The sequence below is a fragment of the Bubalus bubalis genome, chromosome 1 (genome assembly GCF_019923935.1).
Source record: "Bubalus bubalis isolate 160015118507 breed Murrah chromosome 1, NDDB_SH_1, whole genome shotgun sequence".
NCBI lineage: Eukaryota > Metazoa > Chordata > Mammalia > Artiodactyla > Bovidae > Bubalus > Bubalus bubalis.
In genome coordinates, this window is record NC_059157.1 from 155,202,276 (window position 1) to 155,219,699 (window position 17,424).

General features: G+C 40.6%; 1 protein-coding gene across 4 annotated transcripts in view; it reads left to right on the forward strand.

Annotated features, from left to right (window-relative positions):
* Positions 1-17,424, forward strand: part of VEPH1 (ventricular zone expressed PH domain containing 1) — a 287,956-nt gene that overhangs the window by 110,648 nt on the left and 159,884 nt on the right. The window lies entirely within an intron of this gene.

Consider the following 17,424-nt stretch of genomic DNA (forward strand, 5'->3'; position numbering starts at 1 on the left):
ATGCATGTCTGTCTGGTGATTTTATGTTGAAATTAAGGATTTTTATCTTTTAAAAATAGAAGCAAATGTGTAATTGATAGAGGAAGGCTTTTACTTCATGCACTTACCTATACTATATATTTCCTATTAGATAAATATAAAATTGTTTAACTCTTAAAAAGGATTTCATAGTTCACCAAGTGTAACCTCTTGAGTCCACAGAGAAGAAAGTTAAAAACTGGAAAGGTTAAGTGACTCATCCAGACTCAGCTTGGGTTAGTTGGTGACCCAGTTGGAATTAGATCTTTGGTATCATTGGCACTGTTTTCAAATTTTGTCTCAAAATGGTTCTTTGGTTCTGTTTTGTTTGATTTCTGCTGAGATTTGTGGAGAGCTTGTGAGTGCCAGGCTTCTTCCTGATGGAGAGTCTGTCTCCTTTAATTTCTCCGAAGAAGGTAGGAGAACTGGGCCCCAAGCAGCCTGTGCTTGTGAGTGTGACGTGGCTCTTGTAAAAGGATTACTCAGTCCTGACGCTGCTGAGCACAATCCCTTTCTGCTCACTGCTGTTTGGAATGTCTCATGCTTGCCACGATCTGCCTTCTGGTAACACGTTCTGTGCCCCGTCACCTTTGCTGCCCGGAGAACCTGTGGTATGCCTGAGTGCTTTTAGGCCAACTGTGACCGACAGCTGTTTGACTGGGTCTGCTGACCTTGCAGGTTTTTGCATGGACCAAAAAATTCAACCTCTGATGGGCAAGGCCTTGGAATCTTTAAGTTATCATTCTTTTTGTCACAAATACATTTATGAATCATTAATGTGTAGTAAGAGCTTCCCTGGTGGCTCAGTGGTAAAGAATCTACCTGCCAACGTGGGAGATGAGGGTTTGGTCCTTAGATGGGGAAGATATCCTGGAGTAGGAAATGGCGAAAAAATAAATAAATAAATAAATAAAATTCAATTAAAAAAAAAAAAAAGAATATTAGGTGATATTTGTGTGGCTCCAGGTGAGTATAGAGAGAAAGGGGGGCCAAAGAGCCTGAGGAATCACTGATTTCAAAATTAAGACTACCAGAATATTTTCTCTTCTGTCTCTGTCTCTCTCTGTCTCTTTCTCTCTCTCTCTCTCTCTCTTGCTCTTGCTCTATCTCTATATCTCATTCTCACATACCCATGGAGGCATCTGTGTTTGAGAGAGAAAAAAATTTTTTCTGATGCTTCTGATTCAGTTCATCAGCAGAGAACAATTCTAAATCAAACACTTTCCAAACGTATTGGGATATCAGGATTATTTTAGGAGCTCTTTCCACAATATAAGTTCTTGGGCCCTAGAGAATACTTATTGAATCAAAGTTTCCAGGAAAGGGGCCTCCCCGACCTCTTCCAGTGTAATTCTTATTTCGGTTGTGCAGCACGTGGGATCTTAGTTCCAATCCTATATACCTGTATCTATATATCTATATTTTTGGCCTGCCAAGGTAATTCTGATACACCTTTTCTTGGATCAGTATTTGAGATCCCTTGGCATAATATATTTAAAGCAAGAGTCAATCAGGCTTTGTCCATCACCCATCCTGCCTTCCTCCATAAAGTCATGATAATTAATTAAAACTTTTCCAGACTATTGACACAGCAGTTTAGATTAGATATGGTCAAGGGTAACACAAAAATTTGAAACAAAAATTGTTGAAACAAAGATACACATCTATTTCTCTTGCACATAAAGAAGTCTAGAAGGCAGTCAGTATAGAATCCCATGTTTCAGAAACTTAGGCCCCCCTTCTCCTTTGTTGCTGTCCCATCCTGGAGCATACCAAAGAGCACAGGGCTTCCATCTCCTGGTCCAAGATGGTTATTCATCTCCACCCATCAAGTGAGCATTTCAGCCAATAGGGGAAAGGGGAGAAGGACTCTTCCAGACAAATACAGCCTACAGTTTATATCCTATTGGCTAAATAAAACAAAGCTGCAGATGACCATAGCTGCAAGGGAGGCTGGAATGTGTAGTCTGGATTTGGTGGCCACATGCCCAGTTAATCAAAAGAGAAGGACATAAAGAATGACTGAGGACAAGGAATGTCTTTTTGCAACTCATCAAGTGATTCTTTTCTCTGGGTCTCTTTTCTGTCCTCCAAAACAAACAATATCCATATGCTAAGGAAACAATGTTCAAGAAAATCCCACAGATTTAAGCATAAATACATTCACTGCCAACAGCAAGAAGCTAGAAACTTATTGTTAAACTATTATGCAGACATGAAACATGTTTATGAAGTCTCATGAAGGACTGATACAAGGAGACTTTGTTGCTGTTTGTGGTTTAGTTGCTCAGTCATGTTCAACTCTTTGCAACCATGGTCTGTAGGCTCACCAGGCTCCTTTGTCCATGGGATTTCCCAGGCAGGAATACTGGAGTGGGTTGCCATTTCCTTTTCCAACAAGGAGTCTTAAATAACTATTAAATTCACACACACACACACACACATATAAAATATATATAATATCTTTGTATTGGATTATCTCCCTTCCGGCACTGATATTCTTGAATTCCATTATTCCATTTCATTCAAGATCAGCCTGACAAAACTACCTTAAATGTTAGTCAGAATCCTTTATTCAGAAATAATGCCTAAAATATCACCCTTTAGTTTTAAAGAATGATAAAACTCAGTTGTCCCAAGAATTAGCAACCTAAGCAGCTATTAACTGCTTAATCAGAGTAGACCTGTTCAATATTCTAAAACTTTTGTGGCACCATATTCTAAAGACCAAAACCAATAGGCAAGATATATGTGTATGGTTATTTCTACCCAGCCTCTTTTTAGAAGGAAACCGAAAGTTACTGAAGTGCATTGCCAGGTGGGTTTGAGGACAGAAGTCAAGTACAGGCTCCTGACGATCCATGGAGGAGGAAATTGCAATTAAAAGAGAACAGCAGGAACTTTGCCCTGAAAAGACCCCACTGTTTTTTGCATGGAGAGCTTGGTATACGTGAGGTAAAGGGACATGGGGATATATGAGACATGGAGATGTTTAGGTGTTTATGACGGAATAGCTGCAATAACCTAGTGACCTCAGGCCCTAGGATCCTCTCTCTCAATCATACTCTGGTCTTATCTAAAAATTGACTTAATTAAATTTTTTTTCTCTTTGATACCATGTAAAATTTTCAGATGTACTCAGGGGTGCCAAGTATTAGATGATATTTGTTGCTAGGATTTAAAAGATTTTAGAAATGCAGAAAAGCCAATGCAACTTGGAATATCTTGCTATGACTTTTGAGATGCACAGTTGGTGATTGATTGGAGCCTACTGTTGATCCCTCTCTTGTTGCCTGCCTTCCATCAAACTACAGTGTTTGATCCTTAAGGGGAACCGGAGTGGGCGGCGGGGCTCTCCAGGGGTGTGTGACCCTCAGGACTGGCATAACCTCAAGGGTGGAGTCGGCCTGGAATCAGTCTCACACATTATTAATTGACTTCTGCTTTATGTTCTGTGCCTGCATGAAGACAGGTGTAGGAACTGCAGGGCTGGCTATGGGGAAGCATACCAGATGCACCTGTCTTTCATATCAGCACCCATCTGGGTAGGCAAACTGTTTAAAACAGCTGATAGCAGTCACAATCTTCCCATCTGCTGGTGTAAACCCAGCAGAGGGAAGCTGTTCTATAAAACAAAAATTAATATCCTATAGTTTCTTATTTTTTTCTCTCTTCCAAATTACCTCAGGGATATTTTTGCCCAAATTTAAAATGAAACCATGCTTAATAGCCGTATAGTGTTTGTGTCCCTATAGGAAACTGTATAGTGACTCAGGCAATTTTCAGGTGTGTTCTGGCACCTAACGTGCATCTGTTGGATGGAGGGTAACACTAGGAGGACCAAAGGGCAGAGAAATCCATCCTCTTCTGGGATAATTGATGAGTGGTTGCCTCTGAGGTGCACCTTCCTTGGCCTGTCCAGTAAAGGACACAGCTGGCTTCTCATCGTGCCAGGATTCACCCCACTTTTGTGGTATGCTCAGATGAAGCAGATGCATAAATAAGAAATACTATTTTATTAATATCAGATACATCCTCAGCATGGCAAAAACACACAGGTCCTTCTGTCTTTCTCAAATGAGGAAACTGTAGTGGAGAGTGCCAGACAATAGAAGGATGACATAGTAGCTTCTGAGGGTCCATCCCCAGACTTACATCCAGAGAATTCATACAAAACCCTTAGCACAGTGCCTGGCATACAGCCAGTGCTTGATACAGTTCATCTAACAGCAGTAATAATAACAACAACAGCAACAGAAATATAATAAAATTCTACCCAGCTGGAGAGGGTTAATGAGACAGATGTCTTCTTCCCACTCCAATGTATCTTTTGTTAAATTACCAGTTTTCTTCCTAAAAGTGCAAGTGTGGTCTTTCTCCCTTGCACAAAGTCTTCCGTTGGCTCCTTCACTGCCTATCAGATGCCATCATCTTGGCTTGGCCCTACCCTCCCTCTAGTTTTAGCTCTTACCTGTCCAGGCTATTCCATGCCCCCTGTGTTCTGTTACCATTTTACATCCTTCCCTGAGCGTACCTTGCCCTGACATATGTCATCATCTTCACAGCCTATTCTTCTGGCTGGATAGTTTCCATCCCCTGCTCTTGTTTATCTTTCCTGACCCAGATCAAATGTTACCTCCCCCTGTGTAAGCTCTTCTCGGTTCTCTTAGGCAGTTACCCCTTCTACGTTCCCATGGCACTTTGGCTGTATCTCAAAGGTCATACGGAAAAGGCAATGGCAACCCACTCCAGTAATTTTGCCTGGAAAATCCCATGGACGGAGGAGCCTGGTAGACTGCAGTCCATGGGGTCGCTAAGAGTCAGGCATGACTGAGCGACTTCACTTTCACTTTTCACTTTCATGCATTGGAGAAGGAAATGGCAACCCACTCCAGTATTCTTGCCTGGAGAATCCCAGGGACAGAGGAGCCTAGTGGGCTGCCGTCTATGGGGTCCAACAGAGTTGGACATGACTGAGGTGACTTAGCAGCAGCAGCAAAGGTCATACTGACTGTGTCACTTCATAATTTGCCTGTCCATGTCTATTTATTCTCCATGAGTCTCTGAGCCCTCATAGGAAGGAATCTTACCTTATCCATCTGAATTCACTTGTGGCCAAAAGAATTCGTGATTATTTGGGAGCACTCTTATTAATCGTTAAGAATTTGAAGGTTGAATTCTCACTAGCCACTTTGATTCAATCAAGCATCTAGTTCTTCTAGGTGACATAACTATAAGTTAAGAGGAAAGAGATGAAACTATTAAGATGGAAAATGTTGTTGATACTTCAGAGCCTGTACAATTTATCTAGTAAGTGAAATATGAAGATGAGTTTGACAGGGGACCTGGTGTTATTAACTAGAAAGCATATGATGAGGCAAGTCTGTCTATGATTCCAAAAGATCCTGGCTCCTTGGTAGGTGACATCAGAAAAAAATGATGTTGAATGGATCATGAAAAGAGGTTTTCATATGCAAGGACTTCACAGGCAGCAAGCTGGTTGAAGTGTAGTGCCCAGGAGGAACATTCACCTCTGTAGACTAAGCAGTGTTCACCACCTGGGATCTGTCTGTGTAAGAATCCATTGCCCGAATGTGGGGACATCCATACGCTGTAACATGGTGGCTAAGAGAGTGTCTCAAGAGTCAGACTGCCTTCGTTTGAATCCTGACTCAGCTGTGTGGCCTTTAGCAAGTTACATCACCTCTCTTGATTCATTTTCCTCATCTGTTAAATAGGAATAGCAATATTATTTACCTCCTAATTTTGTTGTGAGAATTAATCAGCTGAAGCATGGAAAACAGTGTCTGGCAATTGCTAAACATTCAATAAATATCAGCAATGTATTACCTCCTAAGTGGTGCCCAGGGCTTTCTCATTGCATTTATTTGGATACAGATTGGAACTTAAGTCCAACAGACTGAAATCAGGGAAGACAGCAATAAGTAAATGATGTGCCTCTTCCCTGCTCCCCCCGGGAAAGAGGCTGAATGGATGGGTATGTGGGGTCAAAATAAGGACAGATATACAAGGAATGGGTACTATATGTTCCATTAAAGATATAAAGTAGGACTGGCTGTATCTTCTTTCTTTGTTAAGAAATAACTAGTATATATAATTTTTTTTCTCAGTGTGGAACATATATCTGCTTTAAATTTATATTATAGACCACCATTCCTGAGGGGAATAAAAATAACAAAAACAATAATAAAGCCACATTTTATAAAAAATTTTTATAATTTAAAATAGGCCTTGTTTTCTTGGGGGCACTGGAAGTGCATTGCTTTCCATAAAGGGCAGGTGGTCCCCAGCTCCCCACCTATAAAAACAACTCAAATAAGTTTGCATCAATTTTTTTTAAAAAACCTGTCATTAACTAAATCTGAAGTGGTCTAAATCAAATCCAGACTAGGTTGACTTTTCTTGCCCAGGAAGAACTGAAGTAGAATGCTTCAGTTTCAGAGGCTTTATTCTTTTTCATTGTTTTCTTTACCCATTAGACTCTCTGAGCCATACAAGTGGTCCCAGCCCCCTTGGTTAGATATTGCAGTTATTACAACCCTCTCTTCTAATGTGGGTCCACGTGAAAAAGAGACCCCTTTAGGAATGGCTTTCATTTCTTGAGAGGACAAATTGAATTCATGTGTTCTGTCCATCTACTTAAGTCTCAGATAAATGAACTGAAGCAATTTTAGTTTAATAGCCCCATCCTCACCAGGACTTCATCTCATTAGAAGGCACACACTGGTACCCTCCATAGCTGTGTTTTGCCCATCCCATGCCAGACCCACAAGGCAACCAACCCATGTGGCGGAAACAGAGATGCCCTAAGCTGCTCTTTACACATGATCTCATAGCACGTGGAAGGATGCTACAGCCAGTTGTTTTCCTTAGCTGGAAACCAGCAGTCTGCACCTGTGAAGAATCGGATGGCTTGCCCTCCCAGCCTGGCCTCTGCCAGGGTGGGCGTGAAATCCTGTGCCCTCTGCCTTGTTTTCCTAACTGGCTGGAATATGCTGGCCAAGCACCAGAGCGTGTTTATTACATCCTCTCTGGGCTCAGAGTCATGGACACTTTTCAAGTAGAGAAGTGACACACATCTTGCCCAGGTCGAGTTTCTGTGACATCCGGCAGGCCTTCCACAAAAACACTTTCAGGAGGAAAAGGAAAAGAATGACAAAGGCAACAAGAACCACGTTACTGTCCTCATCCTGGCTGTGGAAAAACATCCTGCGACACAGGACCTGGATGGATGCTGTGCACCTTTAACTTCAGGTCAAGACTAAAGACTCTGGGTGCCATTCCACAAAAGGAAGGACCTGTGACTTAAGTACCCCAGTTTCCCCTAGGGTGGGGAATCTAGTTAAAACTCGGTCTGCTCAGAGTCTTTAGGAAGCCTTGGTCAGCGCCAGCTGGTAGCTATTTACTACTACAGAATTGTCATCGATTGGGGAGGTTCTATTTCTTTTTTCCAAAATGCAAATAGCTTTATTGTTTTTTATATTATAAAAAGGTTACATGCTAATTGTAAATGATATTAATAATATCTTACAAAGTGTAAAGAAAAAAAAACTTCAAGTATGTACAGAATATTCTTTCACATAATAGAACTGATTTTCCTTAACCTGTCTCTGTGATGCAGGAATGAGTCACTGATTCTTTCTAGATGCAAGCCCGAGTACTGGTAGTGATAGACACAGAGAGAAGAAAGACAGGGTCTCTGCTCTAGGGAGGCTCACAGTGAATGCGGGCTGGTGGGGGAGAGAGATATACTAATAGATGATTAAAGTTTAATTTGGTGCCCGTTACTACCAATTTCTGATCTGTATCAAGAAGGAAACAAGTCACCCTGTGTAGCAGAGTTTGGGAGCATGTTCTAAGTGAGGCCTGTTGGATGGTAGCATGATGTCGGGAGAGGAGGAGGAGAGTATCCATGGGGGACACAGCAGGTACAATGGCCTGCCGTAGCGGGGGTAAGGCCCTCAGCCTTCTGGAAACTGTGCCTGGGGCGTGGACTGGATAATGGAAGAGGGGAGAGGGCTGAAGCTGGTGCAGACTCATTCCAGATTACAATATTCCTCATCAATCCGCAGACAGGTCCTGTTTTCTACCCTCTCTCTCCACACATATTTATCACTGGTGTCCAGGTCACCAGTGTTTTGTTTCCCTTTATTGTGTGGACAAGCAAATGAATACTATGTACCTCAGCATTCCCAAGAAACTAAAGAGCCTGGTAAAAGGACAAACAGTCCCCACAAATAGTTGCAAATGTAGGATAGTAAATAATGGTTACAAAAGTTACATGTTGCGGCAATTTTCAACAATGTCTTGTAATTATCAACTGTAATTTAGGCCAACTGACCAAACCACCGAGAGTTCTCAGTGCCTCTTTGAGGGGAGAGCTTGGCAAGTCCTTGAGGGGGCCTCTGCCTGACCAATCTCTCCTCAGGATTGAACCCCAAGGACAGTCAGCCTAATCCCCACAGATCTCATCTCCTCTTTTCAGAGGGGACTTCTGACTTTCTTATGCCAGTATCTGTGAGGAAGTAGACCTGTGATTTAGAGAAGGCAATGGCACCCCACTCCCGTACTCTTGCCTGGAAAATCCCATGGATGGAGGAGCCTGGTAAGCTGCAGTCCATGGGATTGCGAAGAGTCAGACACGACTAAGCTACTTCACTTTCACTTTTCACTTTCATGCATTGGAGAAGGAAATGGCAAGCCACTCCAGTGTTCTTGCCTGGAGAATTCCAGGGAGGGGGGTGCCTGGTGGGCTGCCCGTCTATGGGATCACACAGAGTCGGACACGATTGAAGTGACTTAGCAGCAGCAGCAGCAGGCCTGTGATTGCTGCAGCAAAAGCAGGAAGTTTCTACTTAGTAATTTACCCTTCTAGGCTTGAGCTTAAGATGTAAATGAATATCAGATTCATCAGAAACAACAGCTGGGCATTGACAGCAGGTGAGTTGAGAGGATAGCGTAGTTGCTAATTCCAGCTCAAATCCTGCTGCTCTTCAAAGTCTATAGCACAGACCTGGCTCTGCCCATAGCCCTCAGACAAATCTCTTCAGCATAAGCCAGCTTCTTCATCTGCCAGCACCTGCATTTCTGAGCCTGTGGGTTTCCTCAACTTCACAAAGCCACCCTGCTAACATGCATGGCAGGATAGATATATGAGGAATATCCCCCCAGCCTCCTCAGCAGCTTTCAACCAATGATGGGGGTATTTACACCTCAACTCTGTCAACTCTCTAATGAGATAACCCTTTCCCAGAATTCCCAGGCACCCTTTCCCAGCTATTTCCCTTTTCTCTCATTCTTCAACTCCCATCCTCATCTCCTGAATTTCCAAATAGATGCTTTGCACATAAATCATCTCAGGGTCTGTTTCTGGGGAGCCCAATACCAGAAAAGTTCATTTCCATACCTTCCCCAGCCATCATCATCTCCCCTGCTCTAAGCATGGGAGAGTGCACATCTGTAACATCGAGTCTACACCTGACTTCTCCTTGCATTTGCCTTCCGTTCACTTGGTATATGAATCCACACACCAATCCTAACCTGCTTTAAGCACTGCAAAAGAGGGCACTGTACCTTATACTTCTTTGTCCCCCTGCACTGCCCACCCCTGAAATGGGTTCCTAGCATATGAACCACAAATATTTGCTGACCAGCTGTTAGATCGAGATTGGAACTTGACACTAGTATAGGTCTTATGCTAGTAGACAGCTGCCGATGACATGGCAGGTCATAAGGAAGACCAGGAACACTACAGACATTGGGTTCCAGTCATGGGTTGTAGCTATTGGTTTTCAGGTTCCATTGGTCTTCTTTCTATGTGGTGGCCAAAGTGTAGTCTCTGGCACTGGGCATCACTGGGAACTACATTCAGAATCTACAAGTTAACAAGATCCCCAGGAGATCTGTGTGCACATGAACGTGTAAGATGCACGGGTCTCAAGGATCCAGCTCCCACAGGGTTTATCTACTAGAGGATTCCCCCGAGGTCTGGACATACCCACATGTGTACTTGCATGCATGATTCATGTATGGTTTATAAACACACACAGCCATGTCCCCACAGGTTTCTTTGTAAGACTCATTTTGTTACAAAGTAATAAGTATGCAGAGTACATCATGAGAAATGTTGGACTGGAAGAAACACAAACTGGAATCAAGATTGCCGGGAGAAATATAAATAACCTCAGATATGCAGATGACACCACCCTGATGGCAGAAAGTGAAGAGGAACTCAAAAGCCTCTTGATGAAAGTGAAAGTGGAGAGTGAAAAAGTTGGCTTAAAGCTCAACATTCAGAAAACGAAGATCATGGCATCCGGTCCCATCACTTCATGGGAAATAGATGGGAAAACGGTGGAAACAGTGTCAGACTTTATTTTTGGGGGCTCCAAAATCACTGCAGATGGTGACTGCAGCCATGAAATTAAAAGACACTTACTCCTTGGAAGGAAAGTTATGACCAACCTAGATAGCATATTCAAAAGCAAAGACATTACTTTGCCAACAAAGGTTCGTCTAGTCAAGGCTATGGTTTTTCCTGTGGTCACGTATGGATGTGAGAGTTGGACTGTGAAGAAGGCTGAGCACCGAAGAATTGATGCTTTTGAACTGTGGTGTTGGAGAAGACTCTTGAGAGTCCCTTGGACTGCAAGGAGATCCAACCAGTCCATTCTGAAGGAGATCAGCCCTGGGATTTCTTTGGAAGGAATGATGCTAAAGCTGAAACTCCAGTACTTTGGCCACCTCATGCGAAGAGTTGACTCATTGGAAAAGACTCTGATGCTGGGAGGGATTGGGGGCAAGAGGAGAAGGGGACGACAGAGGATGAGATGGCTGGATGGCATCACTGACTTGATGGACGTGAGTCTCAGTAAACTCCGGGAGTTGGTGATGGACAGGGAGGCCTGGCGTGCTGCAGTTCATGGGGTCGCAAGGAGTCAGACACAACTGAGTGACTGATCTGATCTGATCTGAATAAGTCAATAGCCTTTAAAAATTATCATCTTGGGCAATGTTAGAGTAAACAGAAACCAAGGGAACGTCGAGCATTGTTTGTTATACAGTTTCTGAGCATTTGTCACACATCTGATGAGGGCAAGGCACTGGAGAGAGTGCAAAGTTAAATATTTAATAAAAATCAACCCTTTTGTTGTTGGAAGGGGCTCTGGTTTTTCTTCTCTTAGAAAGGATCCTTCACTGGGCTTTGATACTTCCTATGTAACATTCCTAGAATTCCTCACCCATCCCCACTCCTGTGGAAAAGGGGGTGGTGATGGGGGAAGGATGAGGAGAGTGTTCCTAATTAGCACTTTTATACATAATAACATAGGGGGTGTTATACAAGATTTTCCTTTGCTTAAATTTCCAATTTTTTTCTTGTTACTTGACTCATCATATTTCAACCAGGATCTGGATACATCCCCAAAACTCCCAGCACAATTTGACACAGAGATAGTGTCATTATGATGTTAAGGGTTTTGTTTTTGTTTTTGATTTTTTTTTTAATAATTTTACTCTCAAAAATTATAAGAACACTTGAAAGTAGATGAGTTTTACTGCATAGCCATAACTGTACTATTTGAGCTGATATTTACATTTCAGCTCTCTTCCTTATTTATCAAAAACAGTAAGTCTGGTTTTATTTAGTAGTGAATAGGAGTGGGGAGCTTAGTGCTAGTTCACAGCCTCTGAGAAAAGATGTATCTGACAGTCAGCAGTCAGCAATGGACTGTCACACTGAAATGTTCGTGCTAGAGTTCTTAGCATTAATCAGAATGAGTCTTGTTATTTACATGTAGATAACAGAAAAGAAATTACACTGAGAAGGGTATCTTGGCATCAGTTTATTCCTTGTTAAGTAATAAATAAATCTAGAGTGGGTAAAGAAATAGTTGCTATTTACAATTAATAAATGTAAGATGCCTGGAAAGTGAATGTTTTCAGAACTGTAGATTTCCCAACTTCAGTGCTGTGTCAATTCCACAGAGTTTCAAATATCTGGCAATTCACCCAGAAAAGTGGAAAACAAACCCTTTCCTATCTCCTGTTACTGAAGTCTTTATTTACTTAGTATGGTTGGTTTTAGAGATCCCTGGATTGTACTAAACTCCTATTGCTGTCTGTTTTCTCTGGTTCTTCCTTCTACTATGTTCTTCTTAGGAAACAATCTTCCTTCAGCTGTGACAATGGCCCCTGTCTCAGTCAAATGTTTCTTCCTCCTTTGAAACACTTCCCAGAGCCCACCTTCTCTGTGATAGCTCTGCATTCCCGAAACATGATTTGGTGATCAACTCTTTCTCTTCAAGACTGGTAGGCACAGATTAAATTGGCAGAGAAGGTGGGCAATGGGAAGAAATGGGAAGTTACAGAGATTTCCTGAAGGAAATATTCTACCATCCTCCACTTTAGAAAGTGAGAATTACCTTGAAGGCTAAATGCATGGGTTTTAGTATCCCACACAGTAGATAAAATGAAAACAATGAATACAATGAGGTGACGCTTCTATTATTCTGCTGAGAAATGGCAAAATTAAATCATGCTCTAGTCTAAATGTGCACAGCCATCCCCACAATTCCTGTGTTGAAGACTAATCATAAAGTGATGGTATTAAAAGGTGGAGTTTTGGGAGGTGATTAGGTCTTGAGGGTGGAGACCTCATGTATGGGATTAGGGCCCTTATCAAAGAGTTTTCAGGGAGCTCTGTTGTCCCCTTCCTCTATGGAACCAAAAACCAAATCTACCAACACTATGATCTTGGACTTAGCAGTCTTCAAAACTGTGAGAAGCCCAAATAGACTAAGACAAAAATGGACTATGAGTCCATTCAAGATCTCAACACAGCCTTATCTAAAAATCCTAAACAGGCTGTTCTGCTTTATTTCCACTGTTTACATAAAGGTGAGCTCACAAGTGAGTAGAAAGCACTTTGGAAAGTAATTTTTTCCTCCAAGCTAGTACATTTCAGACCTTCTCTTTCAAGCACACCCTGGCCAGCCTTACCTTCAAACCCCATCCTATTAGCTGCAATTTGTTTGCATATTTTGATTTACTTATTTATTTATGTCCTGCTTACCTCCATCAAGTAGTTCAGGAGGTTCACAGTGAAAACATTGCTATGAGAAAACACTGCTATGAGACCAGAAATAATTAACCCAAGGCAAAATGCAGGAACAGAAAAGGGGACCATTGGCAGGATAAAGGGCACACATGTAGCAGAAAAACTTAATCTATCCTAGCTAAGGAAATTGCCAATCTCAAGCAAGGTCACATTTGCAAACTGCATTTTTCCACTTCATTCTCCTCTGTACATAATGAGGTAATACTTATCCAAGTACTTCTGTCTAACTTGTATTTTGGGAGTTATATGTCAGCTACCATGAATAAAACATCCTGGCTTTCTTTTTTTTTTAATAAGTAGGTGCCAAGAAAGATAGGCATCTTGTTTTTAATTGTATAATGAGTAAATTATGTAATGTAATGAGTAAAGTATGGAAAGTTCAATTGTAGCTGATGTATAGTTCAATTGAGTTAAATCATACCATATTGTGTTCCTTTTCTAATGACCACAAAGCACTTTTTCTTTTTTTCCTGGCAAAAAGTTCAAACGCAATTTCTTTTTCTTTCTCCCTATTTCTTTCCTTTCTTTTTGGGCCCATAATAAGCAACTTTCTTCAAAGTGGTTTCCATGATTAGGCCAGAAGATCTGTGGTTACTTTTTCTATCATTCTGTGATTACACCACATTTGCTAAATAGATATTGTGTAGTTAAAGATGGGCTGCTTCTTTGAGTTCTGCAAAAATGTTTCAATGCTAAAATCCTCAATGCTCTTTCAAAAAGTTTGCTTAATTGAAGCAAAAGAAATAGTGGAACCATTGTTGGGGATAATCAATGAGAGGTAATTTACATGAGGGGACCATGGTGTGGTGGGAGAAGAAATTCTGGCTCTGTATAATTCATTCTGAGTGGCTTGAGCCCACACAAAAGATTTACCTTTAAAAGGCTAAGTTCCCAAGCCCCCAGTTTTTAACGAGTAAATCCGACCTCTAAATCCTTTATCAACCCACAAAACAACATTATGCTTGAAGCTCAAATTAGATAGATTTCTACAAGCTTTAAAATCTATAAATATTTGGGGGTCAATGCAAAGAAAAGATGCTGAAAGATAAACTCTCAGTACAAACGAAGAGAGACTCAGTTCAATTCCATGCACTTGGCACAGAATGCTAAAGTAAACCATGCCCTTGTTAAAAGAAAAATACAAACAAAAACCACAAGGTATAATTTTTGCGTTTTCAGACATAAATATGGCCACACCAAATGCTATTTAGGGGAAAATACTCTTAAATTAGAAACACTTACTGACAGGAGACCATGTTCAGTTTTCTACCCTTTAAAAAAAGCAATCATATTAAAACCAGAATTTATTTGGTTACATTATTGTCTCAAATAGCAAGACATAAAAATAAGCTACATTTACATTCTATGATTTCTACTTTAAATCCTAAGTCAACTTCATTAAAACACCTCTTTGAGGAAGACATAGTAAGTTCCACATTTAAATATTAAATAAAAGCCATAATTGCTTTATAAGTGCAAAAATTGTACCTTGTGGTTTTTGTTTGTATTTTTCTTTTAACAAGGGCATGGTTTACTTTAGCATTCTGTGCCAAGTGCATGGAATTGAACTGAGTCCAGCTGATCTCTAATTTTTGCCATGTTAGAAAATTTGAGGTTCATTCAAAACAAAGGATACATCTGTTTTCATCAGCTGTTTCTTGAAATTTATTACTAGGACTTATTTTTTTAATTGTTTTGCCTAGACAGTATTGTTTTACTAGGCATGATTTATTACTCTATGTGTGCCCATGGAAACTGTGTTCCTAAAATCATAGAAACTGAATCAAAAATAATAAGGAAAGGATAGGAACTCATTCCCTTTACATTGGATTAAATGATTATTTAGAATATATAAATCTGTTTAAATTATAATATAGCTGTGTTTATCAATGGGAAGAAAAATATGTTCAATTAACTCAAGTTTATATACAGAAACTTGAGGCATGACCAGAGGATAAAAGAAAGAATTGAGGAATGTGACATTTCGGAATGCTATTTTAAAAATCAGCTCAAAATTGGAGGATTATCTGCCTAAGAGAGACATCAACAATGTTTTTATTTATTCTCTACTTTGTTCCACAAAAACGGATTTCAAGCAGCTTGCTCTCTTAATGTTCTATATTTAAAATTGTTGAATCTTAGCTTTTGAATATGATAAACTGACAGCACTTGATGCCTACTTACTTTGCAAGCATTTTACATATATTTTTGTGCTAGTATTTTCAGGCTAGAAGAGTGTATCCTTGTCTGGGCACCATTTTAAAAAATAATCTTATTTATTTATTTATTTATTTATTGACTGTGCTGGGTCTTCATAGCTGTACAGGCTTTCCTCCAGTTGCTATGAGTGGGGGCTCCTATATAGTTGGGGTGCTTGGGCTTCTCGTTGCAGTAGCTTCTCTTGTTGCAGAGCACGGGCTCTAGGGTGCTTGAGCTTAAGAGGCTGTGCCTCCCGGAGCTCTAGAGCACAGGCTCAATAGTTGTGGTGCAGGGCTTAGTGGCCCTGAGTATGTGGGATCTTCCTAGATCTGGGATGGAATCCATGTCTCCTGAATTGCCAGGTGGATTCTTTACCATTGAGCCACCAGGAAAGCCCTCATGTAACATTTTTAAAAAGAGAAATAGGCTATCTTGGTAAAATGTTGAACAAATTTCATCTCTAGGTAAGTTTTTCACAGGTTACCAAAACAGTGGCCTATATTTGCTTACTGAGCTGGTATTGAGGTTTTGGACATTTTTAGAACGTCCAAACCTTTATTAAATCACAAAATAAGTTATCTGGAAAAATTAAGGGGATATATGGCTTTTGAGACAGCTTGTTTTAGTTTTGGTGATAATTTACATACATCTGCATTTACATTTAAGATTTTCAACACTGAAACAATAATCACTAACATTTTATTTAGCACTTTTCTGTGCCAAGCATTGTTGTGAATGCTTTGTTTTTAACTCACTGAATCCTCACAACCTCTCTATGAGGTGGGTACATTAATCTGTTTCATAAACTGAGCCATGCAGAGTTAAGTGACTTGCTCAAATCATGACTGGCTGGTGGTAGTGCCAGGATTCAAACACAGGAAAGAGCTTCTGATCCCCTCTATGACCACCACACCACCCCTGTGCCTGCTCTGTTGGGAGGGCTTTCCATGGAATGCCACCTTTCCTGTTCTCCCAGGGTGGGACTTCCTCTGGAAATACAAAGAGCTCAGGCTGTTCTAACTGTCGATACACACGTGTGTATCTCTCTCGTGTGTATCGACAGTTAGAACAGCCTGAGCTCTTTGTTTGTCTGACTAGTGTCTAACCAATTCTACTTTCCAGGCAGTAAAGGAAGCCTCTAGAAAGCTAAACACTTAACTGCTGCTTGTTTCAAGGGGAAATTTTGAGGCAGTGGAACAGTTTGGGCTGCTGCTAGAAAGTGTCTCAGAAAGAGCTATAAATCTTCAGGTGGGTGTGATTCAGGGAGGCCCTGAGCAGGCGCTGGCATGGAGAAGCTTCGCACATCGCACAGATAGACCAGCTGACTCCAGCAGAAACAGGTCTGTAATGACCTGGACTCAGTCATCTGGAATTTCTAAAAAGAGGGACTATAAACTCATCTGTCAATAGGATCTTTAAAATTTTATTTTAAAGGTTAGTATCCCAAACTTTGAACACACCACAGAATAGGAGAGCCTAAAAGCCTTCCAGTAAAACAGGACCAGGATTCATGCACTACCAGTAAGTAAAATTTTTATGTTCCAAGGTGGACTCTCACTGATTAAAAATGACTTTTAAAACCTGATATTGGTTTCTCTGCAAAGGAGTGTTCAGAGAGAGGAAGAAGGAAGCACAAGGGAGGGGCACATTGGTGCCTTCAATGGTATTGCCAATGTTCTGTTTCATTACTTAAATATGTTTATATCTGTTCTTTCATATACAGCATGTATTCCATAATGTCAAAAAGCTATTAATATTAAACATTTACTGTGTGCTAATAGTATGCCTGGCATTGAAAACAATAATATTTATAATAAAACACTAGGCCTCTACTGAATGGCTTATTTTTAAATTCATTGATATTTCCAGTATTATCACATTAAAATTAAAAAGTTTACTTAAAATTTTTACTTACTAAAAATTTTACTTACACACATTAAAAATACTACTTATAATAATAATTAATTGCTGCCATTGAAAAAAAATCATTTGCTCTATGCCAGGTCCTTCTTAGGTATTATTTCATTATTCCTTCTACCAAAGTCTTGAAGAGTTTGTGTCAGCTAAGA